Consider the following 26,026-nt stretch of genomic DNA (forward strand, 5'->3'; position numbering starts at 1 on the left):
TTACCTTTGGATAACAATCTGTGTATTTACAATGAGTCACTTGGTTTAGATTTTTTGTAATTTATGTTTTCCAACCTAAATGCTTATAACCCAGATTTTTTTGATTTTTGCATAAATATCATTTGTTAATGACAGAATTAGGATAGAATTTTAAAAACAGCTAATGAAAAACTAACACTGTGATTTTTAGTTTTTGATACTAATATTATGAGAAACTTTTTTTAAAATTTAATTATGCCGGGCAGTGGTGGCACATGTCTTTAATCCCAGCACTTGGGAAGCAGAGGCAGGTGGATTTCTGAGTTCGAGGCCAGCCTGGTCTACAGAATGAGTTCCAGGACAGCCAGGACTACACAGAGAAACCTGTCTCAAAAAATAAAATAAAATAAAATAAAATTTTAATTATATGTATGCATATATGTCTACATGTGAATGTCTGTGGCCATGGAGGTCAGAAGAGTGAACCAGGTCCCCAAGAATTAAAGTTACTAGATGCTCATTAACCATAAAACATGAGTATTGGGAATGGAGCTCAGGTCCCCTGGAAGAGCAACAAGTGCTCTTAACTGCTAAGCCAAGGATCTAGGCCTAAGATCAACTTTTTTTTTTTGTTTTCTTTTATAGAGAAATACTGAGTAAATCCGATACGGTGACATTTTTGATTAAAAAAAAAAGGTAAACTATGAATCCTAAATTTTAATCTTAAAGTATTGAGAGACAATTTCATAATTTGCGGAACAAACTTTCAGCCAGACAGCTCAAACATTAGGCATTTTCTCATCCTATCCAGAATCTTTCCTGTGATGATTCACCTATGAACTTTTTGGACCAATTTTATTAGGAACGCCCTTGACTTAACAGCACACTAAGTATATGTGACGGGTGCTTAGTAAAGAAGACGAAAGCTGAAGATGGTAACCGGCTCATACTTCATTGGAACAAATAATAGATTCTGTTGGTTTCTCTCCCACAGTAGAATCCTACACATCCTTTGTTATTTCCCTTTTCTACAAACGGGGTTGAAGGAAAGCTGTGAGAATTCATAGGAGCAAAGAGAATCCCCAGAATGTCTGAAAACCTTGAACATGATGCTAATCTATCACATCATCACTTCTGGAACTCCAGGAGATAAACTGTCCCAGATGCATTCATCCTTCTTCCTCCAGTGTTTCTTGCCACTAGGACACATTGCTTCCCCTGTGTAAGGATACCTGTGGTCTCTCTTCCCAGCTTCCAGTGCTCTGTAGTACCTAAATCCCCATGAATAATCTCACCTGTAAGATGTCAGTTAGGGAAGCATGAAAGAACACTAAGCAGCTCTTCATAGGCATCTCACTGAACTGAAAATTTCCAAATTGCTCTACCTCTGGGTGACTTGATGTTTTGACATGTCTGCCTTTCTATATGTTTGCCCAGTTGGAGATCTAAAAATATATGATGAAATTTCTTTTGATCTTCTTTGTTGAACATCTGAAAAAGTTTACTTAGCATGTGGTAACAATTTTAATTTGGGAGCATGCTGATAATAAAAAGATGTTATGTGCATGCGTGCATCCACAAGTTAAAAATGAGTTCACGTTTTATTTGTTCTTCTGCATTGAGCTTGCCCAACTCTGTTTTAATAAACAGGACTATTAAGCTTGTGGCTTTTGGTAAGTCAATGCAAAGTAAACAAAGTCTGAGTCAATCAAAATTTCTGATATTATCTGTGCCTGGTACCTAGTAATTTTATGTATTTCGGGCATCTGCTGTAACACGCTTATTTGATAACTCAGTGAAAATATCATATGTACTGCCTGTGAGCAACATGAAATAGGTAACCTGTTTTAAAAAAATATGAATAGCTAATGAAAGTAATTTTAAGCAAAAAAAAAAAAAAAAATTCCCCTAATTATAGTACACCATATGCTATACTTAGAAAAACAATTTTTACACCCACTACAATTTGAGAGAATATTTTCTAAATAAAATATTCTTTTTTAATTCTAATCTCATGTGTGAAATGTAAGAGGAAGTTTTATATGTTTCTCAGTGGTTTGATTATTTCAAGTGTTTAAACTTTTTTTTTTTTTTTTTTTTTAGGAAAAGGAAATTTTTAAATGTAATATTTGATAGCACATTGCATTACTGTTCTCTGTTTCCTTATATCATTAAGAACATTCATTAGAGCATTGGCTTTTATAACTCTTTTTGAGTGTTCATGCTTAGAGTACATGTGCCAGAGGAACATGCGTGGAAGTTAGAGGAATATCTGTGGGTATTGATTTTCCCCTTGCTGTATATGGGATCAGGAGATAGAACTTAAGTCCTTGGGCTTGGCTACAGGTTCCTTTATCTACTGAACCATCTCACCTACCCCAAAATAGTCATTATACAAACAAACTGAGCCAATTTCTGCCTCGTTGTGTTTTGTGATCTCATGTCAAGTATGCCTTGATTCAAAGCTGAAAAATTCTTAGGGTTAATTTATTACCATTTTTCCATAGGCAAATATTGCTATTGAGAAAGACTGAAAATTGGAAATGGTGTGTGTGTGTGTGTGTGTATGTGTGTATTCTTTTTCAAATATTTAGTCATTTTACTGGTTACTCAACTGTTGCCATTTTCCTCGGCAATCCTCTGTCAGCCTGTCTGAATGCTTTCTTGTTATTTCTCCTTAGTTACCTATGCTCTTTAGACAATCCTGTCTGTCTGTCCAGGAATAAACAAAGAAGCTGTTTAAAAGATAACAAAACCGCTACTCAGTGAAGCTCTGTGGGTGCCAAAGCCCTGCCTCAACCTAAAGGCAGGGCCTTCTCACACCACACAAATGTTTAGAATGATGTAGAGTTTAACACAAAGATAATAGGGCAATTCTGAAAATATTGAATAGACAGGATAGGATTTGAACTGTCTAAGGTTTGTTCCTGCTGATATGTCCTTTTGCGTTTATAGTATTGTCTGACCCACAGGGATGTTCTGAGATTCCCCCCCACCCCCATTATATGTCTTAAACCACAGAGAATGATGCTTTCCTTCTAGATGTACATCTTTAATGAAGCTTAATTTAATTAGGCAAGAGATTAATAACAATTATTGACAATTAGGGCCACTAACATTCTATAATTAAAGTATAAATATGGTCTCTCTAACTATTGTACTTTTAAAAATCTTTTTTACTCAAAAGAAGTACTTTACAGTATTTCTTTTAGAAATGCAGACTTCCGGCATCGGTAAGTTGTAATGTGGGGCGATGAACGATTAAAATAAAAACTCTATAACATGAAGACTGGGACAACACACCAGCAAGGCTCTTCCTAAAATGGCCATTGAGTGAGTAAAATGAAGGTAGCATATACAGTGTGCAAACCCTGACAGAGAGATGACTCATGTCCCATGCAGGACTCAGAATGACACAAAGTTGAAAAGCTTTGAAGTCTTTAGTTCTGAAATTTTCCATTTACTATTTTCAGAGTAGTGTTGACTAGAGGTAAGACTCAGTGGACCAAAACCTTCGCCCAGAGAGGCTTTTTGTATTTTTTGACTAACAACTGGTGTCGAAATTTAAAAGACATTAGTGAGCAATCGTGGCATTCCAAAAGTATCCCACGGCTTTATTCTCAGAGCACTGTAAGGGGTGGAAAGATGAGAGATCATGATGGAGCTAAATGATCAAATTATGAATTATAAACTATGATAAAAAGCTTTTTGAATCTCTTCTGAAGAAAATTAGGTGATTTGATAGTAGCTCAGGTAGAGGGTGTGACTACAGGCCGCAGAGCCTCAAGGAATCTCCATATTCATGAGATACTTAAAGGCCAGAGGGCGTAGCCAATTAAACATTCCTTCCCAGACCCTTCTCCTACTTGGAAAAGGAATTTAACCGCAGGCCTGCCTTGAGAACATAGGGTACAGCTTCATCTGCTTTCCGCTATGACAATAAACCTTTTAAAACCATGGACTACCTCTCGTCTTTGGGGCCACACCATGGGGAACCATGGGAAAAAAACATGGACTACCTTTTGTCTTTGGGGGTCCCACTGTGGAAAACCATGCAGAAGGTCTTCAACTATCAAGCTGCAGCTTAATCTTCCACTGACCTCTCTGCATTCCAGCCACATAGGCCACCAACTCAAGCAAGCTAGCCGAGCCAGCCTTGACCCAGCCAAGTGAGTCACCTTGACCAAGAGTCTCATCTACCCTGCAGGGCTCTGCTGGAGCTTCTCCCCCTTGCGCCTTTCAGCTGCAGGTCCTTCTAGCCCTGATGCCCCCCACCCCCAACCCTTCCTTGGCCTCTCAGTGGCGCCTAGGTGCCCAAAAGCTGAGACTATCCAGCTCTGGACAGCCATCTCAGCCCGGGGACCCCCCCAACCCAAGAGCTCCGTCCCATGTGGGATCTCAGGCTGTGTTCTGTCCAGGCCCAGGGTGGAGTCCTACAGCTTCTCACAGCCTGACTTCCGCCCAGCATGGAGTGAGCTCAGTCAGATTCCCTTGCTTCTGCCTCCTGAGCCACAGCTCCAGCCACCTGGGGCAGTAGACACATGGGACCCACAACTCAGCCCAATGTGAACCACAGCCCCACAAGGAAGTAGAAAGACAGAGGGAACAGGAAGTAGGGCCATGGTATTAAACCTCAAAGTCTGCCCTGTGTGCCCTGCTTCCTTCAGCAAGCATACACTTGCTAATGGTTCTATAACCTTACCAAACTGCCCCGACAACTGGAAATCAGTTGTTCGGATCCATGACCCTATGAAGTACATTTCAAATTCTATTTATAACACCTAACATGGACGCAAACCTCCATCTGATCTTCTATACGTAAAGAAACAAAGAATTTAAAATTTCTTAAACTCAATATTGCTTATATATGCATCATGGTTCTTTGGGAATGCCTTTCTATTGACTTTTTGTGTGTGGTCAAAAGTATACTCTGTTGTCAAATTTCTGGACTTGTGCTGAATGCCTGCTCCCCCACTCCCATTAATAAAGAAGTGTATCGTATAGAACGAACCTTCATTTGTGAAAGCATGGATTTCTATAAGTTTATGTGTGAGGTACACTTGCTTTATGAGGTACACTTGCAGCAGACCTCAGCAGGTGTTCCTGGCCTTTCCTCATGTTTTGATAGGATCATTCTGACTCTCTTCTACATCTTCTGTATGTAATTACAAACCATGTTTTTTTTTTTGACCTCTCCACCAAAGGAAAATGACTTTGGAAGTTTCTTCCATCTTTCTTCAAATTTCTTGTTCTTTGACGTTCCAAATGCAATATCTGGCTTCCTGGTTTAGTTTTATGTATACAGGATGGCAAGCCTCTCCTAAAAGCTGTGAAGTTTTTTGAAGATCTCTATCATACATAAGAGTTCATGAATCACTGTTTCTGTAATGTGAGGGCCCTGTAATTTCTGACTTTGCGTTTATGTTAAGAAAAATCCTCTTACTCCATGGAGAAATTTCGTATATACAAATGGGGTTACTTCAATGGATGTTTGAAGTATGAGTCAGTGCTCCAACTTTTATCCTGTTTCATTGTTTTTCTTGGGTAATTGATTTACTTTGTAGTTGGAGAATACAGTTAGATCAGAATATTATTATTTGTGTTCGCTGGTGTTGTGTCGCTGTGACTGAATACCTAAGATAAACAGCTAAGAGGAAGAAAGTTTATTTTGGCTCACAAACGTTAGAAATTTCAATCCATAGTCCTTTGGCCCTGATACTTTGAGCCTGCCATGGTATAGTACATCATGGTGGGAGTGGTGGTAGACCATCTGTTCACTTCTAATCTTGGCCAGTTAATAGACAGGGGGTAGGGGGGGGAATGCAGGAGAGGGGGAGGGGAGAAGGAGCTGATATCCAGGTGTGGTGCCTTCATATGCACACCCCCATTGACCCAAGTGACTTCCTTTTACCAGGTCTTCCCTTCCTAACATTTCCACTGAATTCCAATAGCTCTACAGGCCAGACACTAAGTCATTCATATATGGGCCCCTGAGAGACATTTAAGCTCCAAACAATAGCAGCGTTAGAAGGAAACGGTATATTCTCTTGTGGCCAAAATGTGTTTTCTGCCAAGAAAATATTAAATAATATGTCAATCCTTTGAACACACAGCAAACTTTGAGTTGAGAAATTTTCAGTAGAGGTCGCTTTCTCTTAAATCTCATTACCAGTGCTGTAATAGGCTGTTGATAAACAAAATTTGGGAAGAGTAAGTCGAATGAGTCATTTGAAATTATTCTTGCTTAGAAGTCCAATAATGGTATCATTGGTAAAGAATGTTTGTCTGCTGCCCTTCTCTGAGCTCGGTGATGGATGGATCCTACTTGTGACTCTGCCTTTTAAGTGCCCCTCACAAGCAGCCTAGGCTGCCTTCCCCTGCTTGTAAAATAAGGGGCCCTTTCCAATGCTAAAGTTCCAAACCATGCTTGAGACTTGAGTTTATAGTCTCGATTTATAAGCTAGAGTTTATAAATCTTCATAGCAACCGTTATTAAGTACACCAATAGTATTAAGAACTGTTTTATTTTACATCTTTTAATTTTCTGTTATCCTCCTAATAATGAAGTAAAATAAACATAGTGATTATTATTATCATTTCAGTTTTCCTGGTGAGCAGTGGCTGCAGCGGAAGTTAGGTGGCCTGTCCCAGGTTCTGCTGGCTCAGGCTAAGGAGCAGGGGTCACATCCCAAGGTTCTTTTCCTTCTCCTTACTCCTTAGTAACATACCCACCACCTTCCATTCTAATTTTATTTGCAGAATTATTTTATATTCTATCTGGAATCATATCTAGAGTTGAGCACAGAATCCGCACACTAGAAATGGTTGGTTGCCCAGGGAAGACTCTTGACCTATTTATATAGACATGAAAGCAGAAAACCAAACACACCACAAAGCACACTGCTCACTCTTCTACCTGTAGTTAGATTCCAAATTATAAGGATAGAATAATCAAGAAATTCCAGGGAAAAGTACATGTGGGAATTATGGGTATTATGATTATAAAGCATAGACTCTCAGATTATAAGGGCAAGTTCAATTAGTGTGTCAGGCATCAGGCTCTTTCTAAAAACAAAAAGAAAACTTCAGTTCTTCAGGATATTCCATTATGTGTGCACGCGCGCGTGCGCGCGCACACACACACACACCCACCATATATATATATATATATATATATATATATATATATATATATATATATATATTTCCTAAATATAACCTGCTCAGTTTTTCTGCTTGACTCGCTCTTTATACTGTTCTGCTTGTTATTGTCCGTTCAACTCCTGCAGCACTTGGATTCTCTCAACCATGGGGCTGCATAATTAGTTGTGAAATGGCTTGTTACCAAATTCTGCAACGTCAGCAGCTGACTACCTAATAAAGGCACATTAGCAGGTAAAGTAATAAATCATATTTTAAAACTCATAACACTTCCAGAAATGACAGGATGATGAAAACAAAGAAACCCATTCCAGACCAAAAATGAAAATCTACCAGTCTATTGTGCTGTCTGGTCTTGTTTATGGAAACGACACCTACCATCACTGGCACATTCAATTAGGAGACAAAGTCTATCAGCGTCTCTTAGTGCCACACTTCACACCAGATGGTAGGGCATCATTTCCCCACAATGAGGTCTCCGGGATTCATGCAGTCCTGAGAAGCTGAAGCCCTTCTACATGAAAGTCAACTCCCCAGGGCTAGAGGAGAGCCAAGCACGTGGCAGGCAGATGAAACCCTAGGAGGGTTCCCTGTAGCACAGCCTGAAGCAATGTAACATCACAGTAGATAGCTGTCGAATACCTGCAGCGGAATGGGTATTCTGGACAGCAATCAGGGATGGCTCAGCTCATTTAGAGCTTTACTCTTGTCATATCCTGGAGACAAACTGGCAGGAGCAGATGCAAAGGCAGCCTCTTGCTAGGAAGTAGCAGCCACAAGAGAACAGTGTACGTGGATGATTAGAATAATTACGGAGAACATAGCTCCATAGGACTTTGATGTATGGATTTCTGATCTCTATCACAGGTTTGCAAGAATGGTAGGGTGCCTTCTATTAAACCAATTGATAGGAACAGGAAACGGGCAGATGAGAGGCAAGTGACATGTTCAATAGCAGGTGGGTAGCACTCGGTTAGAAGGGGCTGATGCATTGGCAGAGACAGATGCAGATTCTCAGGGATCTGAAGATCATAAAGATTACAGAATATTTAAAGAAAGATAATACAGTACCAGAAGGTACAGTCAGAGGTGCTGTGCCATTGAAGTCTTAAAAGCTTGAACTTTATTAGACACAGGATATCTATCCAGTCCTCCATATTGGCTCTTGAAATTGGTACCTGGCTCAAAGACAGAAATGTCTTATGCAACAACAATGAGATTTTGGTGTTTTACTTTTTTTTTTTTTTTTTTTTTTTTTTTTTTTTTAGCAAAACACTCTTGGTGCTCTGCTAGGCTATTTTTTCCCGACTAAACATTTTGAAATAAATTTGATATAAATTCCTTTACTAATCAGAAGAAGGTACAATCATGAAAACCATTAAAATTGTGTTTCTACCAATTCCTTACTAATGGAACGGGGTTCTCACAATAAGAGAAAGTAGGAACGAAACTAGCAAGAAGGAACTCAATGGCAACAAGTAAAGGAGAAAAGGTCCCATGGGGCGGTATGTTTACCATTTATTCTCCACCCAGCTCTGCTGGCAGGACCTTGGTTTTGATCTTTTGTATCTCTCTTTCCTGTACCATGTAGGAATAGAGGGTCCTCTCTGTAGCATCAAGTAAATAAAACAGTGTTATTTTAAAACCATTCCTTTAGTGGACAGCTGTGAAGTCTACACATGGCTCCTTCATGTCAATGGCATCTGAAGATGAGGGAGGTGACTTCAATAGATTGGAATGGGTTTCACTCCCTACTGCACCTCTTGGAATTATTTTCTCATGTAAGACCCCAGAATAATAGCTGCCCACTCTCTGCCTCACCCCCAGAAGAGAAAACAACACAAAAGCTGAATATTGGAAAATGGGTTATTAGGGAACCATGGGCTCTCAGATCCTTCTGGCTTCCACGGAAGACAATTCCTGTAGCTTCCTCACATCAGAACATCTCTGTTTGTTCTTCTTTGTTGCTTAATCAAATCAACTGAGGAACTCTGGCAATCTGGAGCTCTCTCTGATACGGAATATTTGAAGCAGTGCACCAATGTTCCAAACACAAAGGAGAAACTGCAATCCTAGGAGAAGAATTATTAAAAAGATAGGTAGGGTAGGATTTAATACCTATATGTTTTGGTAAGCTTTCTTCTCTGGACGCCATATTTAGTTTGAAAGTGGGGTGGGGGGTGGCAAGGAGAAGGAGAAGAAGAAGGAAGAGCAGAAAACCTGTCACATTTGAGAGACATTATAGACTTTATCTTTTAGTGTCCCAACAACCTCACTGTCTTTGTGAAGGTTTATGGTGTGGGTGGGCAGGGCTCTATGGAGCAGAGCCTAAATTTGATATAAAGATTTTAAGAAACCTGGGATTTTGTCAGAGGCTTCTGTATGGATGTTGAGATAGCTCAAGATAGTAGTGTAGAATTTGGAGTATAATGGCGAGAATTTACAGCGTTGAACTTGCCAATTCTGGATCTACAGAAGTGTTGGCTGAAGATGGGACTGGCAGTGGGCTGCATGAAGACTCAACTTATTTGAATAAGGGAAGTTTGTTTTCTAGTATATTATCAGTGGGCTGAAAGTTCCAACAAACTCAAAAGATATTAGTATTTTTATATTGTTCTACAAAACGAAAGCCAGGAGGGGAGTTCCCAAGCATCTTCTCTGGTTAGAGCTTTTACTTAAGAAAAGGGTCTGAGAAGTTTGCAAGGAATTGGCGAAATTAAGAGTGTATCATTTATCACTGTTCAAGGATATACTGTTATACTGTTCAAGGATATACTATTATACTGTTCAGGTATAATAGAAGATAGAGAATTCTGAGACCATAGCAAGACTGGCCTATCATTTCTATTTTAAAGATGTGGTTTATTTTTATTGGTATGTGAAATATAATCCACACTGCTTTAAATGTCAGTCACAAATCATTCCTCTGAACCCATTACCTCTTTATTCTAAGGCGCTGAGAGATTATGGGAAAGTCCTTGTTCTTACTCATTAAAAGATTGCTCCATACTTGAACTCTAATTTCATTCCTTAAATATGAGCCAAAAGTTAAAGTCAGATCCAAATTAATGCTTTTGAAATATGAACACTATTATCAGTATCAATACCCGACCTTATTTTTTTTGTAATATTTTGTCATTAAAACCGATAATCTTACCTTTATTAACCCTATTGCCCTGAGACACAAAACCAGTGATGACTTGTTGAATTTTAGTTACGTGTGGTCTATTTCTCTAGGTTTGCCAAGATCACTCAACACTTATTAGAAATAGATTTCAGCACTTTATTCAGACGTACCAAGAGGAGTTTATTATTTTGGATGACAATACTGATCTTTATGTCTTGCTGGTTGGCCCAACCCACACTGGATTACTGAAATGGCTCCATTCATAATTCTTTCCAGAGTCATTTACCTGCCTGAGTGCTACTAGCTGTGGTATTATTAACATTTTATAGTGTACAGTCTTGTGTGTCTCATGGTGAAACATTTAGAGAATTATAAAATTATAGAGTGCTTTGCCCACATCTTTCTCTAATCTCTAGCTCTGTCATTGTATAAATTTTGGAGTTGGTTATGGCAATGCCTGTGTTGTCTATTTAAACAGAGGGCCTAATACCTTGTTACTACACAAAGCAAATGTTATAGAATATTCATTTTTTTAAAAAACCAAGTAAGGAATCACCACTAAGATATGGGAAATGACTAAGTAGTTTGAATTTATTTCTTGTTAAAGCAGTAAAAATTTTGACTTCATAGGAAATATATTACACTAAATATATCAAATACCTCCAAAGTGAACAGGAACAATTTCCTAAAAAAATAGAAAGATGAATTTTGATATAGCATACTATTTTCTTGACAAAATAGATTACTGTAAGCTCTTTGATTTTCTTTTAATTCTGACTTTTTTAGTTATTTGAGATTAGATTAGTTGTCTTATTAGGTGTGTGTGTGTGTGTGTGTGTGTGTGTGTGTGTGTGTGTGTGTGTTACATAAGACAATGTAGGTCAATAGATACAAAAAAAAACCCTCCATCTCAGCGGAAGGAGTTACAATAATTATGTACCATGGATGAATTCATTCTCTTTAGTAAATCATTACTATCTTGCTTCTAAAAATCAGTATTAGAGTATAAAAAGAAAATTGTTTTCAAATAAACAAGCATACTTGTAGTTGACAGTAAGAGACACTGTTATTGTTTGTTAGTCACATGAAGAGGATGACACGAGGAGTGGTCATATTGCAATGATCTTGTGACAGTGACCCAGTCGTGCATGATTACTAACTCAGTGGTTGATACTTCCTTAAAAAAAAACAAAACTGTGACATTAGTAAATTTGAAATTTTCTCCCTGTGGTTCCTCAAAAATAGGCTCTTGTGATCACCTGGGGACTTAGCCTCAGTTCTTATACCAGAATGAGTAAAGAAAAAATTAGAGGACAGTCTGCAACATCATCTATTTATTAAAGCAAACTGTGTGACTGTGATACAGACTGTAGTTCAAAATCCACAAGTAGGAGAGGATAGGCATGGAAGATTTAAGGGATTAGCAAAGGGATAGAGAGGGAAACAGAATTATCAGGTATAACTAAGGAGTACACATGGAGGGACCCATGGCTCCAGCCGAATATGTAGCAGAGGATGGCATTGTCTGGCATCACTAGGAGGATAGGCCCTAGGTCCTGTGAAGGCTCAATTCCCCAATGTAGGAGAATGCCAGGGCAGTAAGGTGGGAGTGGGTAGGTGACAGGGGGAGCACCCTTATAGAAGCAGGGGGAGGGGAATAGACTGGGGGGGGTTCTGGAGAAGAAACCGGGGAAAAGGATAACATTTGAAATGTAAAAACATAAAATATCCAATAACTAAAAAAAAAAAAAAAAAGAATTCTAAGAGGTATAAGGAGGCAAGCAGGGGCACAGGGGAATAGGCATGAGATGAGGAGAGGAACAGAGAAGACCAAAGAAAAGGACATTTGAAGGGTGCCATAACAAAACCTAACTATTTATATGTTAGTTAAAAGTGAATAAAAGAGCATCTCTGTTTTAGGTGTGTCCAGCTGGGAATTACAGATAACTTTTTCACTGTTTTGTTTTGTTTTTGAGAAAGGGTTTCTCTGTGTAGTCCTGGCTGTCCTGGAACCTACTCTATAGACCAGGCTGGCCTCAAACTCAGAAAACTTTTTCACTTCTTAACTATGTGATGTTTAACATACTACAGGGGGTTTCTAAGATTTATACTGGACGTTTATAAAATGATAGTAGATGACAAAATTAGAAGTAAATAATATCATAATAAAAATCATAAGGACCAAGACCTTCACTGGTGATTATAAGTCCTGCTAAGTTGGTAGTCAAGATTAACTACCACAACTCCTCCGCTGTCAACTTGACACCTGACATAGGCCATAACCTCTCCACTTATCACAAGATGCACAGTGCATCAGAACACCTTTAGTGGTCCCAGTCTTTCAAGGTTTCAACACCTATGAAGAGTTAAGTAAGTGCACAGTCTCATCTGAGTTACATACTTCCAAACTTGCAATCTACAAATGGCACTGAATAAACATTACCACTCTCAAAGAAATAAATGTGAATACAGCAAGAAAATACCTGAATGAAGCAAGACTGAAACCTACCAGAGGAGACACCAAATACCCTAGTGCCATATCTGGTGTCTAGGACTCATGATGGAATTATTTGGCCTTCAAAGGGCTTGATAAGCTATACCCCTGTTGCTTTGCCATCGCCGGCAACTCCCCCACTGCCTTAGACCAATTCCACATCATGCAGTTAGCTTTCTTCAGAAGGCATCCCATGGCTGTGGAATTTCTAACATTCTGATGTCTTCAATGAAACAAAAACTTCCCTATCTTCACACAGTAGTCTTTTAGCAATTGCTTGCAAAGCTGCCCATTCTGTTGCCTGGCTTTATAGGCTCTCTGAAACCATGATGCAAGACTTCATAACCCCTAAATCTTCTATCATTCATGTCCACCAGCCAGTACTATGTAGACAACACAGTTAAGCTGTGATCTTCGGATAGATTATCCTGGTCTCCTTGGAGCATAGTTGCACTGGCCTATGTGTCCTGGCACTGAGGGAACACTTTCTTAGTTTAGGGCAAAGGCTCTTGCTGTGTAATCCTGGAAACCTGAAATCAATCCCCGGATTAATTAATTTATAGAAGGTGGTAAGAAAGAACCAACCCCACAAGTATTCCTCTGACTGCCACATACTCACAGTATCTCTCTACTCGCCTTCGATAGGGAACTGCTAACAAAAAAATATGGATATCACCAAAGTCCAGCTTGATGAAAAAAAAAATGGGTTTTATTGAGCTTCATTGCAGGAATATGAGTAAAGGAGCAGACATGAATCAAAGGCAGTGGAATCACCAAAGCACACCTCAACATAGATGAGCTCGAAACCTGGAGCATACTGTTATCATGCAGATAGTTATACATGTTGGGAAGTGTCCAGGTGGTCTGAACCTTTTCCAGGAAGCTCAACTCACTTTTATTCATTTTTTTCTTCATTCTTAGTAGTTTACTGGTCTCTTCTTCCTCCAGGGTGCTTGGTTATTCTCTGCTTCTTTCAGGTGACTGTGGTTCTCTGAAGATCTTCTTATCAGCAGTTTTTACTGTTTCTACTCTCTTGGTGGGAAGGACCTAGTGAATCTGGTCAGTTTCAGGGACTTCCTGAAGCTAACTTGTTTTGTTTACTTCCTGTTTTAAGGAGCTTCTCTGAATTATTTCTTCTTCCCTTGGGATATCTTCATTGTTTTATCTAGCCAAAGTTTCCCTCCAAGACGAAAGGTTTTATTCTCTGAGAAAAAAAGAAAGACAATATGCCAACATCATGTGAATGAATACATGTGTGTTTTAAAACATTCACAATTAATAATAATGATGATTGTGATGATATTGATGATGATGATAAGAAAAGTCATATCTTACTTGGGCCCTTATGCTCATGTTCACATAAGAATTCATACAAATATAATTACGTAAGACAATATTTAAAATTTTCCGGAAATACATATAAGACATTTTCTGTATCTTCTTTACACATGGATTATGTTCTTGAATTCTCAAGTGTTGCTTCTTGCCTTCAGATATTATGAGTTTAAAACAGTAGCTCTCGGCCTTTGCTGGAATCACCAGGCTACATTCCAGAACAATCATTTCTAAATCTCTCCCAGAAGACCCAGAAATCTAAATTTTGTGTGTGTGTGTCACTAAGAGGTTTTTGTGTGCAGCAGGGGATAAGAACCACTTTAAGGGATTAAAAGAGCGGGTTCTATACTGAGTACAGAAAAAAAGAAGAGAAGAGTGGTTTGTTACTTTAGAACCACAGAGAAAACAATTTCTCATTATTATCACTTGTTCCAAGTTTTTAAAAGATTTTATATACACATGGTGATTTCCTGAAAGTTCAAGTAAGAAATTGCTTTATGTTCATATATACCTTATGTAAATAAGGTAAAGTTGAGTTGATTAGTTTCATGATTTTGTGCACAAAGTTTTTGCACATGGGACATTATAAAACAAAAGTGTCACTGTCTCAGCCACCCACACGATCACATGATATAGACAACAGAATGTTTGTTAGTTCAGTGTATATTACTATCATGCAACCGTTTTATGTTCATCATAATTGCGCAACAGAAATGAATAACGTGTGAATAGAATATAATATTGTAACAAAGGTAAGCAGGCAGCACAGTAGAATCATCAGAACACATTTAGAAACTGCAAAGCAATAGAAACAACATAGAGTATCTTATTCCATATAGAAGAATAAAACAGACAAGCAAAATAATAAAACAGTGAAGAGTGGGCCCTTGGTGCACACAGACTGCACACTCCAGTGTCTAACACTTTGGGTGTGTGCTTGGGTGGAGAATCTGAGCATGTGCAAAACGATATAGGATAACTAAGGAAGGGTTAGTTCTCTTTCTATAAGAGAATACCTGAGAAAAATAATTTAAGGGGAGGGGGACATATATTTGGCTCACATTGAACAGCACAGTCTTCCATTATGGAGAAGGTGAGGCAGCTAGGAACATTGCTTCTGTTGCCAGAGAGTAGAGAGCAATGGGTGCTTGCTGTCTCCCATTTACTCAGCCCAGGACCCCAGATCATTGGCTCACCTCCGTAGAGATCACTCAACATCTTCACAGGCTTGCCCAGAGACTGGTCTTCTAGACATTAGATCTTGTCAAGTTGACAATCAATATTAACTACCACAGGAAGCTACAAGGCTTTTTCCCTTGCATATGACGAATAAACTATACTTCGTGCGTCCATTTTAACTGCTACCAGGTGTACTGTGTGAGTTCTGGGAGTATTTACCTGTACTGTCATGGCAGCACCAAAAATTTCACGTAATAGAGCATTTCTCATGTTGGACTTTCAGATTAGAGACCTTACACCTGAAGTATATGATGTGAGTTTGTTTAGTGGTTTGCCCCCTGCAAACAAATGCAAAAAAATGTTGGCACAAAAGATACCAATTTTCATACGTATAGGAGTAACAAAGCAGTATGGCACCGGATAAGATTTATTGTGCATAAATTCTGTAGAAAATTGGATAACAAGTATGTGTTGAATTCTCACTCAGGGTCTTTGGTGTCTCATTTCAAATCCTCCTCAAATTGACATTTTTGTTTACTTCCTGTGGAGTTTCCATTCTGGCCTTCTAGAACTAATGTTTTTGTGTAGAGTCAATTAGAGTAACCCATTATATTATGATGAGATTGATGCAATATTAATTACTACTGAAAGATAAATGCTCCACTATGTATCTCTCCTATAGTTGTATTTGCACGTTGTTAAGAGGTTTCCCCCTCAGTTTACCATGAAGAGGCACCAACTTTATTGTCTACCACCACCACCACCAACAAAAAATACCAATCTCTTTGTATTCAGTTCCATGTAACCAATGCAATCAGTATCATAATGATTCTAAAGGTATCATATAATACTATTTACCTGTTAAGAATTACAAGCAATTACTTAATATTTACCACAGGAGCTAATATTTCCACCTAGAATTTGGTGTGCCAAGGACTGTTTTAAATTTAGTCACTTTTAAATCCTTACAGAAGTTCTCTGATAAAGTGTTTATTAATCCCTGTTTATAACCTTTCAATGTATAAGCCCAAGGACAGAAGCAGACTAAGTAACTTGACCAAACTCCTGTTCAATATAAGTGGTAGAAGTGAAGTTTTCTCCCAGACAATAACTCTATCTTCTTTGTTCTTAAAAATGGCTCTCTTTAGATGTAATTCACAATTATCCAAATTAATATACATAGAACCATATCAGTGACATGAGGTTAGCACTTTTTATTGCAAGCATAATGTTTCCTTTGTGCTGAGGTGATATCTCAGTGGGCAAGTCACTTCCCTATAAAGCAAAAGGACAGGTAAAGTAGCATTTTTAACACTTGGGTGGCAGATTTCTGGAGCTCCTGGGCCAGCCTTGCTTACCAAATCTGTAAGGTCAAGTTGGAGAGCCATCTTACCAAAAAAAAAAAAAAAAAAAAAAAAAAAAAAAAAAAAAAAAAAAAAAAAAAAAGCAGAACTTCCTGAGGACAAATGCTTGTGTTTGTCCTTTGTTCCCATCCCTAGGATACACATGCATTCACACTCCTAGCTGCATGTGAATATAGACAGACAGACAGACAGACAGATGGAAGTAACCATGGCCTTGCTTGATGTTTTTAAACTCATATTAAAATCCAAAGACCAATTATTTTGAAAACTCCTTTAAATAATTTTTCACAAGGAATTCAAGGCTCCCTTGTTCTGTCATCCAACATATAATATCTACTGAGTATTTGCTCTGCCCAGTTCTCTCTGCTACACACAAAAAGCTTCCTTGGGAGCAATGGCTGACCAAGGAAAAGAATCAGTTAAAGGAAAAAGCTATAACATAGTAAATAGATGCTGTGGACCACAACAAGCAGACTCTGACTCCATGAGAGTCTTTACATTGAACACGGTATGCAGGGGCATAAGTGGAGCATTTGAAGAAGGGCAGTGCAGTGTTCTTGCCTCCTCCTGTGAGGCCTCAGTGTAGGAGCTGCATGGGCATGCACAGTGCCTATCTGAGGCATTATCATGAACTGTTTAAATCAATAGTGGAGGCAACCAAGAAAAATATACCTTTTAATCGAAGGCCAGAAATAGTTCCCAGATAATAATAGTGCTCTTACCAACAGAGCAGAACTTCGTCCAGAGACAAAAGTAAGATTAAGAGCCTCATATAGGACCAGAGCTCAAGGCAAGCTTGCTAGAAAGAAAATTTCTAAATCCTTTAAAGTGGGGCCCTTTGTATGGATTTTCTTCTTCTCAGGACGTACTTGCAGGCATGTGCCATTGCTTTTTTTTTCCCTTGGACTTTGCCTCTTTGTGCAGAGGAGAGACTAAATCATTGGACATTGAGTGAAGAAGTGCTGTCGCAATAAGTAACTGTAATTTTTTAGTAAGTGCTTGGACTCTATGCAGCCTGACTTTGTTTCCTTTCACGGATATGGCTACTAAGGACGCAGGATGCATGTGTAGTAGCATTCAGCATGGAACCAAAATTTATCATTCCCAGTCTTGCTTAGTCATCTGAAAAATCAACATCTGTATTTGTGTTAAATGCTGCCGTTTACCCCTCCTGGGAATTGCTCACATGAGCTGCTGGGGATGTAATTGGTCAAGGTCTGTGTTCATCTGGGTAATTTACTGGAAAACCTACTATTACGCTGGCCATAATTTTATGCGCTGGTCTCTCAGCTAATCACCTTTGTTTTGTGATGGATACAAATTGGCCATTTATACTAAGGATTATATACAGATAATGCATTCCTTCAAAATATATGACACACATTATCGGAAGTTCATAGTTTACTGAGAATTAGATTCCACACAAAATTGAACAACTCCACGTCTTTAAGTTATAAGTAAAATTTAAGTTTTAGGAAGTTTCCAAAAGACTGATTTAATTTTTATTGAAAACTGTCTTCACAAATATTTTTTTTTGTTTCCATAAAGAAGAAAGCATTGAAAGAGATCTTCCAGGTTAAGTCTTGCTGATAGAAGCACAATGCATGCAAACATTGAAGGCTGTGGGAATGTTCAAATGGGCAAATGATTTTAGGTTGTCACAGTTGTGTCCAGGTGTAGCATTAGTGCCCAACTAATGGCTCAGGGCATGGACAACTGCCAGTGCCTACACTGCAGAGTCAGGTGCATGTTGTCTTGTGCCTGTCTGTTACATTGTAACTGTTATTCCTAGGGAAATTCTCACATTTGAAAATGACCACCAAATGAGCCTGCCTCCAAGAATTGCTTGAACACCTATAGGACATCATCTTATTGCTTGAAAAATTGCTACTGCATTCCTTACTATGTATGTAAGAAGTACTGACTGACCTAAGCTATCCAGACAGAAATAGAACACAGAAACGTATAGGAGACACGTAGAGGAAGGACCCTGCGATGTCACCGCCATCCAACAACAACACTGGCAAACATGGAGACAGCAGTGTGTCTGCACATGCTCTGTGCCAGAAACAGTTTGCTATGGGTAAGGGGAGTGAGGGAAGGAATAATACGCGTTGTGTGTCGCCTAGCATGTCTAGTGTAGAGCGAGCCCACCTTGCATAATGCAGTTTTCTTTCTTTTCTATCCAAAGCCATCAATAAAAAATTATAGGCTATTAATATTTGAGGTAACATTTGACCAGTTTATTCTAGAAATACATGGTACATGCAAAAGAAAAATCTGAAATGATTCATAGTGTTGATTTTTTCATAACTTTCAAATAACAGTTTTTTTTAACCAAAATTATCTTGTAAGCACTTTTTTCAAGAAAGAACTGTTTTATAAGTATAGTACATATGTGATGTTACTTGGATATAATGGACAAGAATATTGTTTTTGTTGTTGTTTTGTTTTGTTCTGTTCTGTTTTTTGTTTTGTTTTTTGATTACATTGATGTGAGTACACCCTGGCGTTCCGTCCTCTATAATGGTCTACTTTCCACCCATTAAAACTCATATGGCTCTGATAAGAAGTGATGAGAATATATGCCAAGTTGTTAACCGAGACCCTAGCATTCCAAGTATTAGATTTCAGAACACACCTGCTAGACACATAAGCACTGATTATTAAATATTAATGATCAGTTTCGTTGGGAAATTCTCGTAGAGTTCTGTGATGTATCCTGTCCTTTGGAAATACCTGATAGAATATACAATATCTTTGTTTCAAAGGTCACAGTAGTCTTCTGATGAAACCAGATTTGATATCACATAGACCTAGAGTAGAATTCCGATTCCTGCAAATAATAAGCAAATGACGCAATACTTCCCAGACAATACGTCCTACATTTGTCCAATACTGAAAACTCTTCAGTTTCAGAAAGAATGAAGTGAAATTCAGTGCTCAACATAAACCTACATATAGAAAACTGATTTTCACATCCTTGGCACAAAATCTAATTAACATAGAGTTGAGGGAAGCCATCTTGCAACAATTTATTTATTTGTTTATTTATTTATTTATTTTGTCAATTAAAATGTTGTCTCAAATATTTTATTGCCTCGTCTTTGACCATATATTCATGCCTGTATAATTCTCCTTTAGTTATTTCACTAACAGGGTAACATTTTAATTTATAGGAAGTTTGAAATTCAAAATCAAGAGCCTAAACAGACCCAGCCAATCTTCGTGTAGGTGCAAATGAACTGGGACTAGGAGGGGGATGGTAAAAGTGTACCCCAGAAGAGAGATCCCAGTGACTACCACTTTTGTTTATTGCACTTCAAGAAAAATTACCACTAATGATTTCATGGTTGCCTGTCAAGCCAAGGTGCATAGCCCTTTCTCCCTTTGAAAGTGACAGAGTTGCTATTGCGTGCCTCTTTCTTTTGTTCAAGATCCTTTGGAAGGGATAAGTGTTAAACAAAATTACCTCAACTAGGGAGTCGCAAGGAGGTTAGGGAAATTTATTCAAGCACGCGCTTTAATCAAAGAGCTGTTTGTTAGAAGTGAGGCTCAAAATATACTTGGCCAAGTCATATAAATAGTAACTTTTTCCCCCTTTGAGCTCTAGCCCAAGGCTTTAGAAATGACTTATGAATGTAAATAAATACAAATCAATAGGGGTCCTGTTTTTATTATTTCTCAGGCAATTTCTGGACAATCCGAAAGCAACTTGCTGCAAGTTCAGCAGATGGTTAAGTTTAACCTTGATCCTGAGCCAGCAAGATTGGCTTGCTTTCTATCAGCAAGGGATGTAAATTTACTCGGACACATTTTTAATTGGCATTTATGCAACTTGTACACACAGATGCTGGGCTCATTGAGAAATCCTGAGTACCATCTGCTTAGCCAGCTCTGCCCTCTGTGATAAAGTAAGCCCCTCCCATGTTCCCTTAAACATTCATCTCACATTCTGAATGGCTTCCCCATTACTATGCTACTGGCTTTCTATTAGTACCTACTACAGTAACCAAAAAGCACAGTTTTCTTATTCTGTATTAGATATTTCCTTACACTTTTCCTTTACAAAAAAAAAAAAAAATCACAATGAATTTTCTTTTTCTGTTGACAGACAATATTCTGTTCAAGATAATGTCTTAATAAAAAAAGTGATTATTATTATATAGAGAACTGAAATGCTTTATAAAAATAAATTTTTCTGCTACTAGTAAAATTTAATTAAAATGAAATTTAAATAACATTTTACATCCTTGTGAAGTTTGACTTACATAGGAACTCATCTTTGAACATTAGCCTGTTGTTTTATCCACATCTAATTTTAAGCTATTTGACCATGTGTCGAATAATATTTGAGTTTCTGTAAGACTTAGGGTGTACATCAGTAAAGTCACCTCATGTTCTTTATAAGTACACCTTGGAAGGGACGTCTGTATCTCGTAGCAATTAATGGGACGCTCTCTTTAAACATGAGCTATAGTTTTTGTCTGTTTTGTTTTTTTATTTCAATGCTGGAGACTAAACTCAAGGCCTTACATCCCCTGTGAGCACTCTGCCATGGTCTATATACTCTCGCAATTAATTACAGAAACCAGTTACAAAAATAAGCTGCAAGTCTTTTAGACTTTCAAAATAAACATTTGAAAAAAATATGTGAAACATAATTAAAGATGTAATCTGGTTGCCTAACATGGACAAGGCCCTGGGTCCAGTCCCTGTATCACATAAACCAGATGCCTGAGCTACATACAGAGTTTGAGGCCAACTTGACACAGAGACCCTGTCTCAAAAATAAAACAGTCTACAATGTACATGGATTTTTTGAGGTGCTTCAGTTTGAATTAACATTAAGGCTGTACCTTCCCCATACAGTCTTTTATGTTTTTTTCTTTTTTTTTTTAAGTCACATAACCCATCAAATTAACTTTGCAGCTTTTCTTTTTAAAGTAAGTAGTCAGTTCTCCATGAGCTGTCATTTTTAAAGCTGTCATGATGACAGAGTGAGCCATTATTTGATCATCACAGGCCTTATATCTCTGTGACAGGTAGAGATTATGATGACATTGTCTTCAACGTGAATTCACGAGCCTGAGAGCTGAATTCCTACGCTGAAAAGATGTTCAGAAAGGAACGTAAGCCAACAAATGCGGTAGCGAATGGACGGGGCTCTTAGGGGATGGTTAGCTGATTTCCTCTTGTGATTACTGCCTCACACTGTACTATACCTCACTAGATTAATATAATTGCTTCTAAGTATTAACTTTCTGAGGCTGATCTGATGGGGACAGCCATGGATGGTGTAAGCAATCCTCCAGCGAACCACCTTAATCGTGTCTGCCAGGGGCTTTTTCATGAGGTGCCTCCTTCAGAGTCTCTAAACACTTGAAATGTCTCTCAATGATTTGTTGAGCCATTTTAGATTGTAAAGATTTGAGTTATCTTTGGAATCTGTTCAAGTTGTTACTGACCAAAGATAATCTAATTAGAGGCCAGTGAACCCCCCCCCAAAGTATTTCAGTTACTCTAGCATTAAACCTATGATTTTGATTTCTGAAACTTGCTTTTTCCTTCTGTAAAACGAATACTTGGACTAAAAGGGACTAAGCACATTAAAGAACTTTTTACTTGAAACCTAGGATTCATGATGACAAATATAGAAAATAAGGTCATATAGTATAGATGTATTTATTTATGTTTTACCTCGCCTATAAACTTTTATACTTTAGAACATGTCAACATAGAACATCTCTCTCTCTGTCTCTGTCTCTCTCTCTCTCAAACACACACACACACACACACACACACACGTTTGGGAGGATATACCATCAAATTGTTTTAAAACCTGTTCAACTGTTAAGGTGAGTCACCACTTCTTCCTGAGCTGTCATTCTCAAACATTTATACATTTACGTAAAAGTTTGCCTCGCCTAAAAAAACACACAAGTATCTATTGGAAATCCGCACCACAGCTTCCATTTTATTCTAACTGCAATAACATCCTTTAGGTCATAGCAACATCTCTTCCCTTTCTCCTCCATGAAATTCTATTTTGCAGAGTAACCTTATCCAATTAGAGGGCTCACATTCTCCATGGCGATTTACATTTTCTTATATAGAGACTGCCTGACTTTAAGGCTAGGGTTAGGGTTGAGCAACATGCTGGAAAATGCAGTGGGTGCAGGTCAGGTAGAGGTGGAGGGTTAGCTGGATTGTTCTTGTGGACTGAATGTAGTTTCGTGATAAGCAGAATCAAAGATGGGGACTGTGATTTAGGTTTTTTTTTTATAATAAGACCTTGAATGTCAGTTACAGGATTAAGGTAAATAGTGAATAAATAATACCAAACAGTGAGGTTGCTGTGTTAGGAAGAAGATAAATTTCATATTAGGTCTTCTTCTGCACATGTATTATGGAGATTGGTGATGAAGTACGGTAAGCATAGCCAGCTAAAATTCACAGGAGCTTCAAAATCTATTCCAATATTGAATATAATCTGGAAGACTAAGATGTGATAAGATTAAGTTAAATACAGACGGTAAAGTGCCTCGTACCTAAATGATTCACTTGCTAGGAGTGTTCAAGGATTAAAACATTCAAGCAGCCTGTCAGTGAAGAAGCCTTCTAAAGCCGCTATAAATGTGTTCACTAGTTCATTTGCAAACCATTAGAGAACCAACGGGGAGCTACATAGTAATTTAGGATTTCTTACATCTCTGATTTTGTCTAAGTGCTAGTTTGCGGCTAATACTCTGTGTCAGCAGCCTGTGGGGTCCGAGGGACTGCTTAAATTGTCACTCTTCCCAGCAGCCTGCCATTATTCCTGTTAGTGACAGCAATGTGCTTTTACTCAACAACTCTCTGGGTAACACCACCATGGGCTTAGAGCGTTCCAATTATTTATATGTTTTGAAGTAATATACCTATATGCCTCGAGTGTTCTTTGTCACGTGCTAACGTGCTCGGCTAGGTTGCTCCACATGAGTTACTGTTGGCAACATCCTTTCTCCAGTTCTGGAATCTTGTATAAATATTGGTAGTGGTCTTCAGTTTATTATTCATGATGCTTTGATATACCCTTGTTTTAATTTTATCAGCAAAAATGTAACATGTGATGCTTCTCTTAAAATGGTGTCATGTATGGAATTTTAATGAAGAAGCTGCACAAGTTATTTTGTTAGAAGGGACCATGAAATGGTCTATTTTAAAAATGTTCACCTTTTCATCCTTAAAATTTATCATTACCAATTTTTCTTATATGAAGTAGCTCATTAGCTTTTATTATTTGGGGAATTTAAAAGGACTTCGTGGTTCAAATATACATGAACCATGTCATGTTATTTCTCTCTGACCTGTAAACACAAAATAAGATACACAATTGAAGAGATGCTAGAATCGCCTTTGCTTGGAGCCATTGTTGTGTTAATGGATTATGTCCTTCATCGTCCCTTTGAATATCCACATGCTCTTCTCGTTAATTACAATGTAGTGAACACTAGTCCACAGGCACAAGTAACACATTGAAATAGAATTGAAGTGGGAACAACAATGTGGCTTCAATTTTATTTTTTCCTGGCTTTTGGTGTTTGGGTCAAAAGGCATTCTGTTTTTTAACCATGCCTTAAAAAATAAACAAAACAAAAAACATAATCTTTCATATGGCTCAACTTTTTGCTCATCATTAAGACCATGGGATTTCTCCATGTGGCTATAAGCCAGGATTGTTATGTCCTCATCAATAATCACTATCAACTAAAAACAGTCATTCATTTATTCATTTATTCTTCATTTATTAATTTATTTTGGCTCTTTGAAGCTCTGAATGGAATTGAACTCACACATCTGCCTGTATCTGCCTCCTGAGTGCTGGGATTAAAGGCCTGCACCACCACACCTGACACATGCATTTAAATCAGGGCATTCATTTAGTTTCTTGAGAGATCTATTAAAGGGTCAAGAAAGCCTATTTAGATGTAGAGAAAATGTTTCATAATTACTTTACCAGATACATACTTTATTGCATCATTATTAATTAATAATAAAATATAGAAATTATAGAATAGAATAATAGAAATTGTCATGTTTCAAAAAAACCTCATGATTCTATTCTTATTTATCTTTAAGGTAGTTGGGCTTGTTATGATTCAGTTTACTTTATGATGGTAGGTACATCAAATTAACCTTGATATCATGTTTACTTCAAAACTCTTGAAGTGTTCAAAGTGAAAATTATGTCCATAGAAAGCTATCAACTTGGTTTTAGAATTGAAACCTTAGTGAATATTTCAAATATGGTGTTACTAATATGTTTCCTTTTCTAACTATATACAAATTACTCTAAGAAAATTAGGTACAATCAAAAAGCCAGTTCTATATTTTCATCTATTAGTTAATAAGGCGATCTGTAAAATGATTTTTTTTTCATTTTTATTGTCTGTGAAAGATTTGCTGATGTTGAAAGGGAACTTATTACATATGAGTCAAAAAAGCAAATGAACTGCTCATAAAATACTTGTATCAACATATTGAAAACAGAGACAAAATTTTATGATAATTAAACATTATTGAATACTGTCAAAGACTACAATAGAAACAGAACTGTCTTTCAAAGCTTAGAAAATCAAAGGCTTTTTCTTTAATTGTCAAGAAAGTCACAGCTGCTACTTGAAAACTAAAACCATCTACATTTGTTAAATTTACAAAAGATGTTGCCACCCCAACTGGGGTCTGCCAAAGGGGAGACTAATCCACAATGATCCCCCAGAAGAGTGAAGCTCATAGCTTCCTTTGTATTGTTTCTGCACCTCAAGTTGCTAATGGTTTTATAGTTCTTTACATGGCTCATAGAATATTTTCAAAAGCCTGTCTGTTAACCTGGTGTCCTGAACATTTGTTCTTCCCAATGAGCAGAGGCTTTCCACTCTCCAGAGAGGCACAGGTCACCTTTATCCATTTGGCTTAGTCCCGGTTTGTCACATTCCCCTTTCCTTGATTGATCCTGTAAGACTGTTTGATTTAAAGACCACTGGCAGATAATTCTATTTAGCAAACTCAATAACGGTATTAGCAGTTGACCAGAGTTATTTTCCTTGGAATTGTGTGATGAAGACTATAACCCCTAGAAACAGCAGCTTAAACTTGTGAGATCTTACCAAATTTTGTTGCGAGAAGATATTTGTTACTCATTTGTGAGATCCTGTCTTGGCCAGGCTGTGCAGTTTTGGTTTCTGTTGTGCTGGCGAGGGGCTGCCAGGAAAGCATGTGACTAGATTACAGGGGGAGGAGGGTAGTTTGATCCCCATAGATTTCAAAGGTCAGTCCTTTCAAAGGTGGTTTATATGTTCTAGGTTGTTAGCTTTATCTGTGTTCATGTGGCTCTCTGAGAATATT

The 26,026-nt window shown here is 37.9% G+C and overlaps 1 protein-coding gene and 1 long non-coding RNA gene across 4 annotated transcripts in view; one reads left to right on the forward strand and one right to left on the reverse strand.

Moving 5' to 3' along the window:
* Robo1 (roundabout guidance receptor 1) overlaps positions 1–26,026 on the forward strand; it is a 305,991-nt gene that overhangs the window by 126,750 nt on the left and 153,215 nt on the right. The gene's annotated exons all lie outside the window — the stretch shown is intronic.
* Positions 13,455–25,923, reverse strand: LOC143434018 (uncharacterized). The gene is made up of 3 exons (XR_013103160.1): positions 25,789–25,923; positions 15,495–15,613; positions 13,455–13,965 (listed from the first exon to the last, which is right to left on the reverse strand). It is a non-coding gene; the product is annotated as an uncharacterized LOC143434018 (long non-coding RNA).

The sequence above is a fragment of the Arvicanthis niloticus genome, chromosome 12 (genome assembly GCF_011762505.2).
Source record: "Arvicanthis niloticus isolate mArvNil1 chromosome 12, mArvNil1.pat.X, whole genome shotgun sequence".
Taxonomy (NCBI): Eukaryota; Metazoa; Chordata; class Mammalia; order Rodentia; family Muridae; genus Arvicanthis; species Arvicanthis niloticus.